Source organism: Macrobrachium rosenbergii, chromosome 23, assembly GCF_040412425.1.
Source record: "Macrobrachium rosenbergii isolate ZJJX-2024 chromosome 23, ASM4041242v1, whole genome shotgun sequence".
Taxonomy (NCBI): domain Eukaryota; kingdom Metazoa; phylum Arthropoda; class Malacostraca; order Decapoda; family Palaemonidae; genus Macrobrachium; species Macrobrachium rosenbergii.
In genome coordinates this window covers 15613483-15634625 of record NC_089763.1, presented here as the reverse complement: position 1 = coordinate 15634625, position 21143 = coordinate 15613483, and the positions used below count along the sequence as shown (strand labels likewise).

Sequence of the window (21143 nt, the reverse complement as noted above, 5' to 3'; positions counted from 1 at the left end):
ACTGTTCTTGAATAGTTCCACCTTCAATTTCTTGAACATATCCAAGTTTCCACATCTTTTATTATTTCTTGGAACAACATACTAAATTCAATAAGCAATCTTGATGTCTTTTATTCAAAGGCGCATTCCGGTTCCTCTTTTGTGTTATGGCTCCATGAATCCATATTCTAAAGTTTCCCATTCTTCCACGTGGAGTTTTGCTATCGGCAGTATATTTCTGTAAGTGGTTATTAACATGCCGTACCTGCTCTTAAAGAGACTCCAGTTAATCTTCCATATCTCTTTTAACGTCTGAAGGTTTTCCACATCTCTTTATTTCTCGCCAGAAATTACTGCATAGTCGTAAAAACACAAAAATTCCAACTTGTGATCACAACGTTCATCATAATTAGCCTAACAACGACGGTTATCAAAAATACTGAGCGGCCGCCAGTGGGTGTTTGGTTGTTAACGGATCCCGTCCTAACAGAAGGCGACTAAGCGCTCTGAAGCTTCTGTAATGACCATTATTGCGGCGAACGCGTGAATGTGTACTTGTGTTTGGTGTTTAGTGATTACCCTCATTCTTTTTGTTTTTATCAGTGTTGAATATCGAAATAATAGCTGTTTCGCCTACGCGATAAACAGTAAGTGGTTTGTTTTGTAATTATTTATTGGATTTGTAAATGATTAGTAGAATGTTTTGTAAGTGTGCTCAGTTGATGTTTATTCAGATGGCGTGAGTTGTTACACTCTCACACGAGTTACGTAGGGGTAAAGTTTCTGTAACGCGAATGAATGATTAAAAAATATATGAATAGAGACGGACGTGTAAGGAATTTGCGAAAAGCGTTTTGATATTCAAATTAGCTTTGTCATACAAGGGTACTCCACCATACTTCCGTGATGCGGGCTGGGCCGGATTTGAGATTTACTTGGCTTATATTTCTAGGCTTCGGGGTTCCATTTGTTTGTTCGTGAGATAAAAGTGAATTAATCATTCAGGATTCGTTTCGTCGCTACATCACAGGAGTTTAAGATTAATAACTTTCTCCCGTAAGGGGGTAGCGTCGTCAGTTCACCTCATGCGGTGCACTCTAGCCCAGGCATTACTTAAGGTCCTTTACAGCGTCCCTTCGACCCCTAGCTGCAACCCCTTTCATCACTCCCTTTTACTGTACTTCCGTTTTTAATCATTCTTCTTGGTTTCGTCATTCTTCTCCTAACAACTGATTCAAATGCAGCTGCGATGTTTTCCTCCTGTTACACCTTTCAAACCTCTTAGTTTCCTGTAAAAGAAAATTATTGTGCGGGCTTTGTCTGTCCGTCCGCAATTTTTCTGTCCGCCCGCGGATCTTAAAAACAAGTGAGGCTAGAGGGCAGCAAATTGCCCTGTTGATCACCCGCCTTCCAGTCATTAAACATACTGAATTGCAGCCCTCTAGTCTCAGTAGTTTTCATTTTATTTAAGGTTAAAGTTAGCCATAATCGTGCTTCTGGCAACGAATAAGATAGACCACCACCGGACCGTGGTTAAAGTTTCATGGGCCGCGGCTCATACAGTATTATACCGAGGCCACCGAAAGATAGATCTATTCTCTATGGCCTTGATTATTCGCTATACGGAAAACTCGGTCGCGCTGAAGAAATTAAAGCGCATTTTGTTTTTTGTCAAATTCAGTTTCAGCGCTGAATGATCTCATAGGTCCCAGCACTTGGCCATTGTCCTAAATTCTATATTCTATTCTTCAATTTTATTCCCAGTAACTGATTTCGAGCGTAGGCTCGGTTCGTCTGTCCGTCTTTATCTTTTGTGTCCACGCTTTTTACATCTTATATCCCTGACCGTCCACGACGTTATTTGACTGTATCGGAGTCTTCCTCTGTATTTTCCACACGGCCGTCTCCCGTCCACGTAGAGAATTTCCACCGTTAACCCATTTTTATCTTCAATAAAATTTTTAAGGGAAATAAATTTGTTGTTGTACAGTCTTCCGTCACTCGGAGTCTCAAAAACAAAAAAAAAGATGAAATCCAAATCTCAGTCGAATTTACAAAATTAGCCAAACGTCTTCCAAATTTCCTTCGTTTGACAGCGTTTGCTTATGTTTCAGATTACCGGCTGTTAACTTTAAACTGTTGCTGCTAATTAATTAATTATTATTGATTTGCAGCAACTTTTCAGCCGTCATAAGTATCGAAAATATTGTATATATATTATATATGTTTATTATATATGTATATCTGTATGTTATATATATATATATATATATATATATATATATATATATATATATATATGTATGTAAATTTATATCCATATATTTATGTATGTTTATATATTTGTATATATATATATAATATTATATATAGATATACACATATATATCTGCATATATATGCAATATATATACAAATATATAAACACATATATATGTATATATAACATATAGTTATATATACGTATAATAAACATATATATAATACATATGATATTTTCGATACTTACGAAAAGGTCCAAAATCCGTCTCAACAATAGGATTTACATATGAAAGTAAAGACTTTTTGATGACTAGCAATTCTAATTATTAAGACGAATTTTCGGCATAATCAAAATCTCCATGAGAGCACTTTCAAAATTAGCCGTTCGTTTATATACGTACCAGTATATATATATATATATATATATATATATATATATATATATATATATATATATATATATGTATGCATGTATGTATGTAATGGTGCATGTATAAACGAACGACTAATTTTGGAAGTTCTCTCGCGAAGATTTTGATTAGGCCGAAAATTCGTCATAATAATTAGAATTTCTAGTCATTAAAAACGTCTTTACGTTCATATGTCAGTCTTATTGTTGAGACGGATTTTGGACCTTTTCAAAATCTGTTAAATAAGCATTTTCAAAAGTAGCTTTTCGTTAGTGATGTCTCCTGCGTCTAAAATTATCCAGTCATTGTTAATCAGTTGAGCGCGAAGAGTAATTTTCTTACTGACGAAGGTAATCTAGTTGTCATAAACCCAGAATACCTTTTTTATGAATTAAAAGGGATTCACGACTAGCTGTGGAGATTTGCGAAATACAAATTAAATTTCAGGCGGGTACTGGATGGGTTTGCTTACTTTGGGCCTGGGGTATGAAGAGTTAGGGAATTTATTTCTGGTGATAGAAATTCATTTCTCGTCATAATGTGGTTCGGATTCCACAATAAGCTGCAGGTCCCGTTGCTAGGTAACCAGTTGGTTCTTAGCCACGTAAAATAAATCTAATCCTTCGGGCCAGCCCTAGGAGAGCTGTTAATCAGCTCAGTGGTCTGGTTAAACTAAGATATACTTAACTCTATTTTCCTCTAAGCTGTCGAATCGGGAAACCTGACAATGGTCGTATTTCAATTCGACTCACTAGATTTGGGGATGTTTCACTTTGCTCGTTGCACAGTAGGTTTTTTATTTTTCTTTGTAGAATGAGGCCATCAGGAAAGTGCTTTCACGGTAGTGTATTGCTGGCTTCGCGGTCAAGGTTCGCTCTTCCTCCTCCCCTTTAGTTAAGGTCCGAGCCAGAAAAACACATTGGGTTGGAACTTGGACCTCCCTTTTGCCTTTGGTGTTCAATAAAAAACAATAACAAGTGCAACATTATAGTTATATAATGATAATGCGCAGCACATACGAACAGCTCTTCAGCAGATGCGTGGTAAAGAAACATACGAGCAGCTCTTGAGCAGATTATTGGTAAAGAATGATCGAGTACTGCTATTACTCTACTTCAAATTTAAGAAACATTGTATATTCTAAAACGTTATGGTATACGCATATGGGTAAAAATTAATTAAGGTTCTTAGCAGTATAATTGCCATCTCCATTTTATTCATTACACGGTATACCCTGATTATTTAGACCAGTTTGTACCATGTATACACAAACTTGCATGATATTAAGTAAACTCGTACTGATTTCAGGCGGTGTTTGTACCATGTAACCACGATTTGCATATGATATGATTTGAGGCAATGAAATATCATTGTCTCCATTACCTGTGTACCTTAAAATGTCGCTGATAACGAATGTTTTCAAAGACTGGGATTCAGATAGTAGGACACCAGTCGTGCGTCTAATAAAGATAGAGACAAAATGCCCCGAAAACGATCAAATAAAAAGAATCTTATCGAATAAAAAGCCCATTGTGAAGTGGGAGTAGTTCAAGAACCTCGGTTGGTGATATTCATGAAGTGTCTCTGTGAAGGAAGGATAAATCATCCGTAAATATATTAAATCTTCGGTCATAAATCATGGATCCCGGCAGGACTCGCCCTCTGTGGGGATCATCCTCCGTTCAGTTGCTCCAAGAAATGTATTGAAAAAGTGATATTTAATGGTATATTACATATATAATATATAGTATATATATATATATATATATATATATATATATATATATATATATCACGTGTGTTTGTATGAATGTATGTATGTATGTTGCAAGTCGGCTTGACTTCATCTATGCATTGTTCATAAAAAACACACACACCTATATAAATGTTATATATATGTATATAAAAATATTTGTTACATATATACATATATATATATATATATATATATATATATATATATATATATATACATTTATATATGTACATATACACAAATTTTACATGTATATATATATATATATATATATATATATTATATATATATTTATATATTTAAGCTGATATAGGCGTGCATTGATGTGCATGTAATTATTCAGTTTAAACTACCAGTACAACACAAATAACCTACGACTAAAACAAGATAAGGAATGTACACGTTTGCTTGCACTCAAAATACAGCTGTAACCTACACTCAAGAAAGCCAATGTACAGCCTAGAGAACAGTATACGACATACTACGCACGTCAGCCAAAACAAAGACATTTATGCATTATACATATACATTACGTATATGTATATGTATGTATATATATATATATATATATATATATATATATATATATATATATATATATATATATATATATATATATATATATATATATATATATATATAAAACAGGAATTGATCCAGAGAAAAGGCAGTGATCACTTCCAGAATCAAATTCCAGCGCTGAATTATGTATGAGCTTCGTGCACTTGCACAGAAGGGTCATCAATAATACGTACAACCCCATTACACATATGCATACACACTAACGCAGTGCAAAATAGACGTGTATAGCCCAGTGTGTGTTAATGTGTATGTATATGTGTGTAATGGGGTTGGACGTATTATTGATGGCCCTTCTGTGCAAGTGTATGAGGCTCATACATGATTCAGCACTGGAATTTGGATTCTGGAACTGATCACTGACTTTCTCTCTGGATCAACCCTGTTTTATATATATATATATATATATATATATATATATATATATATATATATATATATATATATATATATAATGTACAGTATATGTGTATATACATATGTATATATATAATACATATATATGTAATGTATGTGTATATACATATGTATATGCACATATATACATTACATATGTATATATGTGTAATGTATATATGTGTATATATATACATATGTATGTACACATACATTTCATATATATGTCTATATGTAATGTATGTGTATATACATATACACATATACATTACATATATATGTAATGTATATATATGTATATACATGTATATATATATCTTATACTGTATAGGCTATAGGCTATGTATACACATATGAATGAATTTTATCACATCACCGTGATTCATAGACAAACAATAAGCTACAAATTTTATATACTTATATACATATATATACATACACATGTATATACATGTATATATAAATATATGTACGTCATTTTTTTTTGCTGACGTGCATAGTATGTCGTATATTGCTCTCTAGACTGCACATTGGCTTTCTTGAGTTTAGGTTACGGCTGTAGTTTGAGTGATAGCAAACGTGTCCATTCCTTATGTGGTTTTAGTCGTAGGTTATTTGTGTTGTGTTGTTAGTTTAGATTAAATAATTATATTATTCCAGTGTACCTGTACCCTGGCAGATGACTGGTATATGAAAGTGGTAGAGCGTAAAATTTTTACAAGGGCCAGTAGTAGGTTTTCCCCGGGCTGGATGACGTTATCTCTAAACGTGGATCTTATTTCATTACCGGTACAATGTTGTTACGTATAAAAGAACACGTGGATACAAACTGCGTTTCAGTACGTAGGGATTACCTGTGTGTGCCTGTTTTTCTTTTTTTTTTTTTTTTTTTTGCCGATATCTTCTAGATGTTGGGGAACTACTAGTGGACTCAAAAAATTTCATGGGGTCACCAGTTTTCATATATATATATATATATATATATATATATATATATATATATATATATATATATATATATATATATATATATATATATATATATATATCTACATAATATTTATATATACTGTATATATATATTTTCTTTAATCGACTTTTTCTCATTATATTTATTTGGTGCTATTATCTAAATCTTCAATATTATTTTATCATTATTTTTTATGGGGGACACGTGGCCAGGTCCCCCCCGCCCCGTGGATCCGCTAGTGGAGGAACTATCTCTCTCTCTCTCTCTCTCTCTCTCTCTCTCTCTCTCTCTCTCTCTACCATCTGAGTTCAAAAAAGCGTTACGAATAGAAAGAGGGAAGTTCGTACAACCAGAAAAATATGGTATTTACAGTCAGATTTAACCTGTGATGTGGCTCGCGCGTTCAAGTGTGCGAACGAAATGTATGCGCACCAACAGTGCGGGAAATATACACATGAAAATGCACTTAACACTTCTATGAAAAATTCATTTTTGAATAAGATTTTAAACTTGACGAAGTGAGCGGGCCCCCGACTCTGGGCGTACGATGCTGTTTAAGGTAGCAGCGTCTAGACGCGCTCCATTTTCAAGAATAGACTCCGACATAGCAGTCTTGCGTAGCAATTTATGCTAAGATTACAGAAGCGTGTCTATGTTCTGTAGCTGCTGATTTTAATATGGCAATGACATAGGCAACAGCAGCAACTACAACAGGGGCGGTTAGTTTGTTTTTTTGTAGTTCAGTTTGTCTACGCCAAGTTAACTTGTTGTGATATAATTGAAAGGCTGAATGTAGATTTCCGAATTAGCATAGATATATTGCCTTAACTCTTCACTCTGCAGTAATTTGAAGGTGAGGCGGAAGAAAAAAAATTTGTTTATGCTCGCTAGCAGCAGGTCTTGTTGCTATATACTTTGTACTTAATCATGACATCTGGTTCCTAAATAAACATTAGCAAACTGGTGTCGCTTAAAAGAATGAAGATATGCGGGTACTGTGAAACTAGCTGTCCTTATCAAACGCTTCTCGCCACAGCACTTGATCCTAGATCCTAATACGAATTTTTCCGTTCTTTTTCGCCTTTTTTTTTTGAATTGTGGTTGTATTGTGCTGATTGTTCTATCTCTTTTTGTATTATTAAGAAATGGAATGGTTTTGTCCTATTTTCCATATATTTGTGTTTTTAAGGTACTGGGTGACCTAAATTTTCCTCTTACCTTCGTATTTTAGTCCCAATATATTTTCTCTCTCTCTCTCTCTCTCTCTCTCTCTCTCTCTCTCTCTCTCTCTTTCCTAGTGTGCTCGCGCGTGTGTGTTATGAAGGAATCGGAAGTTCCTTGTCATATAGTAATTTGTTGAGTCCTATAGACTGACAAATGATGCCTAACCGCTGCCCAGTCCTTCAAAAACCAAAAGCTATGAGAAAAGAAAAATTAGAATCTAATCTGTAGTAGATCGACGTCAGGTTTCTGAAAAGATTATTATCTGTGGATAAAAGTTAAGTATACCTTAGTTTAACCAGACCACTGAGCTGATTAACCGCTCTCCTAGAGAGGGCTGGCCCGAAGGATTAGACTTATTTTACGTGGCTAAGAACCAATTGGTTACCTAGCAACGGGACCTACAGCTTATTGTGGAATCCGAACCACATTATAGCGAGAAATGAATTTCTATCATCAGAAATAAATTCCTCTAATCCTTCACTGGCCGGCCGGAGAATCGAACGCGGGTCTAGGAGAGTGCTAGGCGAGTACGATATCGACCCATCCAGTGAAGAACTAAAATGGAAAGATTGCTATAGCCTGCGGTGTTGGGAAAAACAACATAAAACTCGCAATATTATTTTCCTAAACAATTTGTCGTCTTGATGTGGGATATCCTTTTATTGTTTCTCAACAGCCTACAGAAATAAATACAAAAAACGTAAATAGGTCAAGTAAAATGTACTTCTTGTAATTCGACTGTAAATGAACTTAAGGACAAGAAAAGTGAGTGTGAGGTAGTTATATGTACAGATTGATAGTAAAGAGAACCTGGAGAGAATGGTAAAAGTTGAAAAGTTTCTGTGAGAGAGAAAGTTGAAAGTAATTGTAGGCAGCAGTAACGTCCGTTGTTAATTGTCGAGTTTTTTTTATGTATCAGATTCCGTAAACTTCTTAGATATTTCTAGATTTTGTCACTTTGCTAATGGTAGGAAGATATATTGAACATACAATGCAATGTTGGTCAATGCATTGGAAAGCACTGATTTTTTTCCGTGGTTCCCAATTATTATTATTATTATTATTATTATTATTATTATTATTATTATTATTATTATTATTATTATTATTATTGTCATAGATATCTACTACGATTTAATCTTCAAACCATGTATGCAAGGAGATTATTCATGATGTTAAGGAAATTATTTAGGGTGTTAAGTAAAGAAATAATGGTAACGACTTACTTATCCAACCTTGTATAAGCCAAAATGTCGTTATGTGTTGCTGATAATACAATTGAATTAATTTTTATGGCAATTAAGGTTAATTAGCAAGCTGTGATTTACGAAAAAAGCTGTAGAGATGGTAAGGTAAACCCTATGAGGGTTATGATTTTTTAATGAAATTTATTGATGCTACTCATGAATTTTTTTTTTTACCGTTTCTATTTCTCATAGTACAGCAAAATGCAGATACCATTCCCATGCCGGATTTATCAAAGGAAAGTCGCTATAATCTCAAAGCAAGAATCTAATTCATTAGCAAGTGAATTACCCTCATGAATACCAAAGTACGCGCCTTGCTTTCGACGCGAATAGATCCTCTCCTTTCCTGTATTTATTTTCACTCGGCACAGGTAACAAACAAGTCTGTTTTGAAAAGGGAACGGCGCAAAACCTCGCGGATGCTTGAGGTTCGCCGAGCCTTCGGCTTTTCAATGCGTTCGATAGAAACCCAACTGAAATAGCTGAAGCGTCGTCCGAATGTTTATTTAGGTGAGAAGCGGCGTCTTTGGAATAAGCACTCGTACGCGCTGTCGGCGTTTTGAATCCGCGATGCGGCAGGGAATTCACCCAGAGGGATGTTGATGGAATTGACGATGGAGGAGGGATGTATGTATGTATGCGTGTAAGGGTGGGTTTAGTTGAGGCCAGCTATTGGGGTTGGGCAGCATAATGCGGCGTCCATCTGTATGGCGTCGTAGTAGCAGCATCAGCAGCAGGAGTAATAGTAGTAGCGGACCAGTGGCGGTGAAAAAGCTTAGCCAGCCGAAAAGGGTTGTTTTGCAGGGAAGAAGAGGCGGGAGAGGTGTGGGCCATCCCCGTCGCTGCTCTCCCGGTATCGGGCCGGGGGGTTGGTGTTGGGGGGGGGGCGTGGGCTGGGAGGGGAGTGCTGTTGAAAGGGTAATGTGTTCAGTACCGGTGATGGGTAAGTTTTCCCCGTATGCAAATGAAGCGAATGTCTACTTACTCCAGACAGGGGTCCATTGATGACCAGATATTCATGCGAGATTCTCCATTGTGGCCCTCGGGGCCTGCCCCAGATAATCCAAAATCCAAATCACCCCACCAGTCTCATCGACGCCGCTCACACGTGCTTCCTCTCCTGGCGCTGTCCTGTCCCTCCGTCTTCTGTCTGTCTGTCTGTCTGTCTCTGTCTCAACTGGCTGTTATTCCTCACCTAACCTGTCACTCGGAAGATGACGTCACACGAGGAGAAGTAAGGTCCCGAAGATTTTACCCGAAAATTAAGATACGTTTTGCCACCTCTGCTTCGGGTGGCTGGCGGAGAGAGAGAGAGAGAGAGAGAGAGAGAGAGAGAGAGAGAGAGGGAGAGAGAGAGGGAGAGAGAGAGAGAGAGGCCCTTGAGGGCTGCGGGAGGGAACAGAGGAGGACACCCATGAGTGATTTCGGTTCCCAGCGCCTTTTCGTTTCCCCTCGTCAGCAAAAAACCTGGAAGGGGGAAGAGAGAGAGAGGAGAGTCGAGAGAGAGACAGTCGGGAAGGGTTAGAGAATAAAAGAGAAGGCGGTAGGAGCAGGAGGAGGGGGCGGTGGTGGGAGGAAGAGGAGGAGGAGGAGGAGGGTGAAAGTGGGAGGAGGGGGAGGAGCGGGCGAAGGGAAAGGAAGAATAAGAGAAGCAAGAGTGATAAATGGAGATTAGGAGGAAGGGAAGCGGTTGGAACATCTGGGTCTGGAAGGAACATCTGCGTTCACACGCCGAAGAAAAAGGGGAAGAAGAAAAAGAAGAATAAGAAGAGGAAGGAAGAGCGAAAGAAAAGCAATGTAAAAACTTAAAATGTTGGAAACGAAGATAAAAAAACACAAAAAACTGGAAGGGTATCAATGGAGAAGTGAGAAATGGACCGTAAAGGAAGTAAACGGAAATAGAGCAAGCAAAACCGATGAAAAGAGTGTGTCGGGAATAAGACCCTTGGAGCGATAAATGTGTCTAGAAACGGCATGAAAAGATTTTTGAATCGCCTGAAAGCGGGAATAAATAAATAAAAAATAAAACTGCGGTTTGGAGGATACGTTGTCTTTTGCAAAAGCACGATTTAGCAGCTTCAAGACCGAGACAGACAGCAAGACAGAGAGTAGTTTCTACAAAAAAGGTTCAGAATTGATCGAACTGGTTGGCTGTAAATGGTCTGCAACAAGTTATAATAGTATCCAGGTCACACAGAGAAATCTGGAGTCAAAAGCCTTGTAATTACTTGTTAAATCTTTTTGCAATTCATCATAAAAGAAGCTAAACAAACAAGTACCATTAACCACCTCCTGAAATGGTTGTTAATTGACAAGGCATAATTACAAAGCGGCGATTGTTTAAAAGCTATTTTCATTATTTATCCTTCGTAAGTCGTTCGGTCATATATGTCCTTTAATTCAAGCAAGCAATATACATTCTTTGTGAACCATACAACCATAAATCACAGTAATTTTCATAAAAAAATTATTTGTTGTTAAGTGGAGAAGGACTAGTTGCACCATCGATTGAAGGTTTGAAGTGTGTATAGACTAGATGAATGTAATATGACATTTTTTATGACATTTTTCTTTCTTTAATCATTTATAACTACAACGTATTTCCAGCGTGCTGGTTACAGAGATAAGACGACATTTTGAAAGTTAATCGGTTAGATTAATTTGTTAAACCTTTGTGCTAGAATTCGTCATAGGAAAATGAAACTTAAAATCAGAATTCTTAATTTTTCCCCGTTTAACAGGTAGGTATATATCTACCTAAGAAAAGATCATGATTTTCCATCCTTACTTTTTCCTACAGTGGGCTACCTAAATTATAGTTTGTTTTTTTTACTATCCATCTTGGTCACATTATTTTTTATTATTATCCATCTGGTCACATTGCTTTTTATGATCCATCTTGGTCACATTGTTTTTTATTATCTATCTTGGTCACATTTTTTTTATTATCCATCTTGGTCACCTTAAAATAAATCAGATGTTTGCCCATACAGGTTGTATTAAAGATGTAAGAAATCGCTATGATGGGTACCCGGACCCCAAGTGTCTATAATACTAGGGAATAAGGATTTTCCCCAGAATTTTCCAATGCCTTACCTTTCCATCAGTGGGTTAAGTTATCTAAGATTATGGTGCAGTTCACTGAGGCTCTGTGCGTCCCTTTTACTATTAAAGAATAGTCCATATTTTGGGGGTCCACTCGTCAACTGTAAACGTATCATGTGAATTTAAGGCCCCTGTATCCCACACCTGAAAGTGGGTCTTAGAATAAATTTATGTCAGCTGTCGCAGTTTGCGGTGCAAGTGTGTTGACACCTCAGCTGCTTCCAGAAAGGAGGACAAATGAGCAAGCTAGCTTACAGCTGATATTTCAAGTTTAAAAGTTGCAATTGAAGTGAATTTTGTGTCATAACAGCACAAAACGATAATAAGATAATTTTGAAACCCAAAACTCAGTGACTTCGACTGCAGTAATGTTATTTTTATGGACTTGGTATAAGGACAATTTCATTTTAAGAATTCATACTGAAAGAATGACGCATAGCAGGTTCTTAAGACCTGGGAGAAGAGAATTGCACGAGTCCCTGTAGGTCTATAGTTAGCATTTCAGTTGTATTTATAGACTGGTAGCGAACAACTAGTAGGTCAAAATAATATCCGTAAAGCTTTTATTGATTGGCTGAAGAACTATTGCGGAAATTTAACGTCAGGGTGCTTTTTCCCGATAGGAAGAAGAATTAACGTAATACTATTGGAACCAAGGGGGACTTTATCTGTAGTAAATTTAGGGAAGTTGGCAAAACTTAACAAGCTTTTAGGAAAACAGTTGGCAGAACTTGCAGGGCTTTAGGAAAACAGTTGGCAGAACTTGCAGGCTTTTAGGAAAACAATTGGCAGAACTTGCAGGCTTTTAGGAAAACAGTTGGAGGAACTTGCAGGCTTTTAGGAAAACAGTTGGAGGAACTTGCAGGCTTTTAGGAAAACAGTTGGCAGAACTTGCAGGCTTTTAGGAAAACAGTTGGCAGAACTTGCAGGTTTAGGAAAGCAGTTGGCAGAACTTGCAGGCTTTTAGGAAAACAGTTGGCAGAACTTGCAGGCTTTTAGGAAAGCAATTGGCAGAACTTACAGGCTTTTAGGAAAGCAGTTGGCATAACTTACGGAACTTTAGGAAAGCTGTTGGTAGAACTTACAGGCTTTTAGGAAAGCAGTTGGCAGAACTTATGGGCTTATAGGAAAGCTCTTGCAGAACTTACAAGCTTTTAGGAAAGCAGTTGGCAGAGCTTACCAGTCTCAAGGAAAGCAGTTGGCAGAGCTAACCAGTCTCAAGGAAAGCAGTTGGCAGAGCTAACCAGTCTCAAGGAAAGCAGTTGGCAGAGCTAACCAGTCTCAAGGAAAGCAGTTGGCAGAGCTAACCAGACTCAAGGAAAGCAGTTGGCAGAACTTTTAGGAAAGTGACTGGCAGAACTTATCAGGCTTTTAGGAAGCCAGTTGGCAGAACTTAAAGACTTTCAGGAAAGCAGTTGGCAGAATTTACAGGCTTCTAGGGAAGCAGTTGGGGAGAACTCGGAAGACCTGTAGGAAAGTAGTTGGCAGACTTATCAGGCTCAAGGGAGGCAGTTGGCAGATCATAAGGCTTTTAGGAAAGCAGTTTGAAGGACTTACTAGGCTGTTAGGCAAGTAGATGGCAGAACTTACAGGCTTTTAGGATAGAAGTTGACAGACCTTACTGGCTCTTAGGAAAGTAGTTGGCAGAGCTTATAACGCCTTTAGGAAAATAGCTGACAGATTTACATCATTATAGCAAAGTAGTTATTAGAACTTACAGGCTTTGAGGAATGTACCTGACAGAACCAGAAAGGCTTTAATGAAAGTAGCTGACAGTACCGACAGGCTTTTAGAAAGGCAGCCGATAGAAACAGACAGGCTCACAAGAAAGTAACTGACAGATTTGAGGGATTTTAGGGAAGTAGGACCAAAACCAATGTTTTTTTTAGGTATCTGACAAAACCAGGAGTAGTTATGAAACTGCCAACAGAATCAGAAAGGTTTGCAGGGGAGAACTAATAAGAGATAGGATTGCGATTAACAAATTTAAAATACACAAAGATCTTTATTAACACAGGGTCCTTGTGCATTTTAAAGTTGTTGATATGAGCAAAACCGGGTAATGGGGTACTATTTGTTAGGAAACCTTGTCATCAGATATGAAGCTAAATCAGGGTTAATTATGTTTCGCTAATCAAGTAGATTTATGTAACCTCGTCTTTACTTGAGCAGTTTTCCATCACAGTGGGTATGTGTAAGATAGTGTGTGTGTATGTGTGTGTGTGTGCGTGTGTGTGTGTGTTTGAGAGAGAGAGAGAGAGAGAGTAATAGATCTTTTGACTGACACCTTAAACTTAGTTTCTTAGCTAGTAAATTTTTTATCGATGTTCTGTTCTTGTTTGATATTGTTTGGCTTGAATTTAGAGTAATTCATGTTTTATAACCCGGATAGTTGCAGCATGGACAACATCCAAGTCAGTTGTAAAAGTCAGTTTTGAAAGAGAAAGAGAGCTGTCTGGGTCTATTTGCGTGATGAATTAACTGTACAGCATAACAATCTAAAGACCCGTATATATATATATATATATATATATATATATATATATATATATATATATATATATAGATACACACACACACACACATATATATATATATATATATATATATATATATATATATATATATATATATATATATATATATATATATATATATATATATATATACACACACACACAGGTGTTTAGATTGTTACACAGCTAATTCAACACGCAAATAGAGACCCAAACAGCTCTCTTTCTCTTTCGAAATTGACTTTTACAACACTCTCGTATATTGAGTTAAACATTCGCAATCGTTTTCACTGGAAAAAAAATCAACATTTATAATATAGTCCTCATTGTAGATATATAAGGGTTCTCAAATTTTTGCAGTGTGTACCAGAAACTTGAATTACAAAATAAGTTATTGCATGAAAATCTGGGTATACGTATGTTTATAATGTCAATACACATACAAACGTTTATTGCACTTAAGCATAATATATACGTACACACAAATATGTATATATATATATATATATATATATATATATATATATATATGTATGTATGTATGTACGTATATATGATATATACGTACATACATACACATATAATTATATATATTATAAAATTGTATGTATATATGCATATTTGTGTGTACGTATATATTATGCCTAAGTGCAATAAACGTTTGTAAGTGCACTGACATTAAAAACATGCGCATACCCAGATTTTCATGTAATAGCTTATTTTGTAACTTCAAATTTCTGGCACACACTACAAAAATTTTAGCACCCTTATAAATTTACAAATGTACAGTAGACTTAGGCTAATTACATGTTAATTTTTTTTTCAGTGAAAACGGTTGCGAATGTTTAACACAATTATCCATGCAAGAAGACTAAAAATATCAAGGCTGTTTGAGAAACAAAACAAAAAAAAATAATAATAATAAATAAATAAAAAAATAAATAAAAAAGTATAAAAAACTTTAATTCAAAACGAGAAAAGGAAGCTAAACTTGCCAGCAGAATTTTTTCGTGTCATGTCAACGTTTTAGAATGTACAAGTCACTTTGTTTAGTAAAAGAGTTTCTTGATGGCAGACATACCTGTGTAGAAAGAAATATGGTACCAGTATCCACGATATTTTAACGTATTTCGCATATGAACTCGATTTTTACAATTTCGGCAGCTAGTTCATCTGTATATGTAGGTCAGTGGTTCTCAAATGTTTTGGTATATGGTTACCACCGGCATCGGCGTGATAGGTCAACCATGACCCCTCTACCCCTTTCCTCTTCAGTTATGTGAAGTTATTACATGAAGGAAAGAAAAATATTGGAATGTTTAATTTCTAATGCATTTTATATGTAACTTGCATAATTATGATACAAATTAATCGATTTACTTCAGTATTATTTATTAGTTTATTTATTTATTTATTCATTTGTTTATTATTTATAAATTTACAGAATTTGACTCCAAAGAACTATTACTTTTAGAAAGTCCCTCGTCACCCCCCCAGAAACGGCTTCATTACTCCCAGTTTGAGAACACCTGATTTAGAGTAAGGTATTATTTTACACCATTCGGTTACCTTCCTCTTTCTTCTATATGTTGTCGCAATGAATTCCAGAAATTCCTAAACGGGAAGGGCGGCTAACATGCTAACATTGTTTGGAAGTCGAAAAAAAGACTTCTTTTATTTAGTAAAGCTTTTTTTATCTTGGATTTAATAATATTTGTAGTGGTCGTTACAGCTACTTTTTTACTCGAGTTTTTAATATTTTTGGAAGAATTTTAGATTCCAAAAGCAATTCTCTTTGATATTCAATGATTTTTTGTTAACGGTAATCTCATTTTTTGTATTTAATATGTATGTATATATACACATATATATATGCATGTGTATGAGTGTGTGTATATATATATGTATATATATTTATGTATATATGTACATATATATATATATATGTATATGTATATAAATATATATATATATATATATATATATATATATATATATATATATATATATATATATATATATATATATATATATATATATATATGTTACATAAATATAAATATAAAGAATAAATATATATATATATATATATATATAAATATAAATATATATATATATATATATTATATACATATATATATATATATATAAATGTATGTATGTGCACGTTTCATTATGCCCTCTTATACATACCTCTTAAAAGAGATTATGATATGATTTGTTTACTGCGGCCTGAAACATTTTTCGTACCTCAGTACGTCGTTCACTAACGCAGTGCAGATCATCCGATATAATGTTATCGTTATAATGTTGGAATGATATCAGGTATTAAGATATAGGTGAAATATTTTATTCTCCTTTTTTAATAAAAGTTTTTTATCGTTCTGTTTCTTGGCCTGTCCTTTGTTGTTGCAGCAGTTAAAAAAATAATGAATCAATCAGATTAGTGCATAAAGTTTCCCATCCCATCCGCCTCCGAAATTAAAATTTGGCCTGTAAGTCAAATGTCGACGGAACCCTTTTGATTATATATGATTTTTCGTGGAAATTCCGATGGAACTGGCAACCAACGGTACTTATTTAGCCCGGCCTGGAGGTAAACAGAAAACAGAGGGGATGAAATGTGGTTGGGCTTAACGGTCATTATTATATGACATACATACATACATAAATTACCTTCATATGTATGAAGGTATGCATTTGTAACTGTGGAAAATGTCTCCTCCCAGTTTTGTTTTAATTATTAACTGTCTTGTATCCTCTGTGCAAGGAATTTAGTTCCGCTCCAACACACGAACACACCCACTAATGTATGTATTTGTATGTATGTTCTGGAGTGCACTCACACACACACACGCACACGCTACCCACAATACCCAAGCCATTAGTACGTGTCTCCCTGCACGGGCTCTCAATAGCTGGCTAATGATTGCAATTGGGCGACGGGCGCTGTCAACAAGCCCGTTATCAGTGCCATCTGGTGACCAACAGTTTAGTCTAATTAGTTCGAGAGCAATTTGTTGTAGTCGCCGGTGGCAGCCTGAACATAACTCGCATGACATCTATTGGCATCGACTCGGCCGGATTAGTCGAAGCAGTTACCTGGGGGGGATTTTTCTTGTTTCGTCGAGTTTCTATTTTTGTTGTCTTCTCTTTATTTTGCTTATTCGTGGATTTCGCTGTTCCGACATAATCCTGGCTGTATGTCTGTCTGGACGGCTGTATGTCGGGGGCATGTATTTATATGAGTCGAAAAGTAATAACGGGCAAAGATTATATTAATTATGATGTGTATATATGTATATATATATATATATATATATATATATATATATATATATATATATATAATTATCTAAATATATTAATATACATAATAATGTCTAAATATTTTAACTATATATATATGTATATATATATATATATATATATATATATATATATATATATATATATATATATATATATATATATATATATATATATATATATATATATATATATATTTACACTTGAATTCTGTATAGTATACATAGGTATTTAAGTAATCCACCCAAGCACGGTGTTCGATCTTGTGCTTAAGTTGACACATCAAACAGTATATTCAAAAGTAGCTGTTCCCCTCTCTCTCTCTCTCTCTCTCTCTCTCTCTCTCTCTCTCTCTCTCTCTCTCATTGTTTTGGAAGGTGTGGGTAACTTTCATCTTCGCTGAGAGCCATTAATGATTTATCATTCCGTAATCCCTCCATATGCAAATAGATATTTTATTCAGGCAAACGTTAAGGTTGTATGGCGTTGCTTTTTTCTTCCTTCGCATCATAAAAGATACAGATCCAGAAGGCCAGAATATTGATTGGGGCTCCATCCCCCCTTCTTAGGCTGTGACATGTTTCTTTACAACGGTGGCCAGCTTGCCGGACTGGGACCAGTTGTCCTATTTTGAGATTATCAAAGTTCACTGTTTGCTCTAAGCCCGTGTGGGTACATCGTGCACGTTAAGAAGGACCTAATAACTCGTATCTTATGAATGTTTGTGCCCAAGTTGAGTAAGTAATTAATAATAATAATAATAATAATAATAATAATAATAATAATAATAATAATGAAGTCTATTAAAGATGACAATATAGGAGACGTTTCCTTCGGTCAGGAATTAATAATAATAATAATAATAATAATAATAATAATAATAATAATAATAATAATAATGAAGTCTATTAAAGATGACAATATAGGAGACATTTCCTTCGGTCAGGAATTTTAATACCTTAGTAAAAAATGCACTTAAGAACCATTAAGCTTGAAGACTCAGTAATAATCATCATCATCATTATCGTTATCCTCCCCATTTTTCATTTCATCTACGTTATCACCGTTACCATCATCATTACGAACAGTTAATTTCAGTTCTCCTATTGCATTTTATGTCATTTATGTTTTCTTTCCAAACACGATAAAAAATTAAGTCGGGAATGAGAGAATTAGCAGCATTCTGTGATTAATGCATGTATGTATGACAACTGTATGCATAAGAAATTGAACAGTTCTTGATTTTAATGTATGATTTCTTTTGTTCTTAATGTCGGTATGCAAGTATGTATGTATGCATGCATGTATATAAGACGTATAATTAGCACAATATTCTTTTGGTTCAATTCTTTGACTGTCCTTCGTGTATGTGTTTGTGTATGCATGTATTTCAAACGGATTTTTTTTATTCATTTAGTATGCAGATATGCATGCATGTATGAATCCCAAACCGAGTGCTTTTTATTATCTTCAATTTTTCTTGAATGTATGCAAGCAAAATTGAAGTTTTATTTTCTTTAAGTTTTCTTGAATGTACGTATGCATGTAGGCTTGCATGCACAATATGCACGTGTCGGTTTCGAGGGTCTCAGAGGAAAGGCATGCAGGCATGGCACATCGTATGCGCAGAGCATACCTGATAATTCGTCCAAGTACAGATGCTATCGCACTCTCAAGAGGAGAGTTTGACATTCATGCATGAGCGTAGTGCCACATGGGTCTGCGAGGCGCATTTAATGGGAGATTTTGCGCACGACAAAACTCGTTAAGGTCCGGCGATTAAAAGAAAAAAATCTGCAATTTAAGAGTTTTTTTTTTTTTAGTTCCTTGTCATTCCATTTCTGGTGCCTCGTTTTCCTGCTTTGCTTTGACTTTCACTTCTGGCGCCCGTGTTTTTTTTTTTTTTTTGTTCTTTTGTTTGAAACAATGTTCTTGCTTCTTAATTTATTCATGTACACACACACACACTATTAATATTATATATATATATATATATATATATATATATATATATATAGAGAAAGAGAGAGAGAGAGAGAGAGAGAGAGAGAGAGAGATTATGTATATGATATATATCTATATATGTATATTGATGTAAACATATCTACACATTTTTATGTATATATATACACATCTATATACATTTCTGTATTTATATATCTATATAAATGTATGTGTAGCCTATATATGTATATATGTAACTATATGCTGCTAAGTGGTTCTGTGTAGGCAGTTTAATTCTTATCCAGATGTGGATCTAGAAACGTATTAACATTTAATGGGGTTCAAGGCCTCGTGATATGACCTGCAAAGCTTGTGGAATTTCCTGGTAGTAATCGACAGTAATTTAAATTCTTACAGGGTATTCTGTTCATCACTGGCATTTTCAAGTTTCAATAAAATGTGACCGTGTTGTTCATATTCTTAGAATGTTTTTTAACATTTATATATATATATAACATTATATATATATATATATATATATATATATATATATATACATATATATACTATATATACATACACACACACACAACCTCATACAAATCAGCGTTGCAATACCTGTGGTCATCGTCGCCATTAATAAATAATGTGGCCTTAAGGGAATAAAAAACATAATATTTCCAAGAAATTGATAAAATGGTAAAAATAGATTGACGATACATTATATATTTTCAAGAAAACCAACTTCCTCCACGAACTTCAAAATATCCTCTCAGAGATCCCAGTAAAGACGATAATTAACCTCTTCATCAATGAACTCTGAGAAGAAACGATTTCTCACGTTCCCAAGATTGGGGCACTGAACCAGCGCAAAGCGCTACACAGAGACAGATGGCAATAATAGGAAATACACTTTCCCTTAAATTAATACTTGGCATGGGAGATTTTTAATACAATTAAGTGATGCAGAGTACAATACAAAAATTTAAAAATTTAATCATCTGGAAAACAGAAATATAGTAATAAGAGCATTCTATTAATGGGAATTCAAGCTGCAATTACTTTCTTACCAGATCTTCCAAGGAATCCTGCTTTCCTCTTCTGGGGAGGACACTCCCTTCAAGGACCCTCAAAGAACTTGTCTCCCGAAGGAGCCTTTGGCCCTTACCCTTGGTGCCCTCACCAGGCCCGCTTCCCCAACCTGACAGGATACCTTCCTTTCTCCGAGAAGCAGCCTCTGGGTGGGGACCCCTTCCTTTGAGCAAGCTGCCCTCAAGAGACTGTCGATCTTGGGGGCATTTGACTTCATCCTTGAAGTTCTTGGACCCTACTCCAGGCCCTTTCCCTAGCTTGGCAGGGGATGCCTGTCTTCTTCTGAGGAAGCAGCCTCTGAGTCAGGCCTCTTCCTTTCAGGCTGCCCTCAAGAGACTGGCGAGCCTTGGGGGC

At 35.5% G+C, this 21143-nt stretch overlaps 1 protein-coding gene across 1 annotated transcript in view; it reads left to right on the top strand.

Moving 5' to 3' along the window:
• The first annotated feature begins 520 nt into the window (after positions 1 to 520).
• The window catches only part of LOC136851305 (uncharacterized), a 387719-nt gene continuing 367096 nt past the window's right edge, over positions 521 to 21143 (top strand). The window contains exon 1 of the mRNA XM_067125305.1: positions 521 to 626. The gene's annotated coding sequence lies outside the window, so the exon portion shown is untranslated. The remainder of the gene's footprint in view (positions 627 to 21143) is intronic.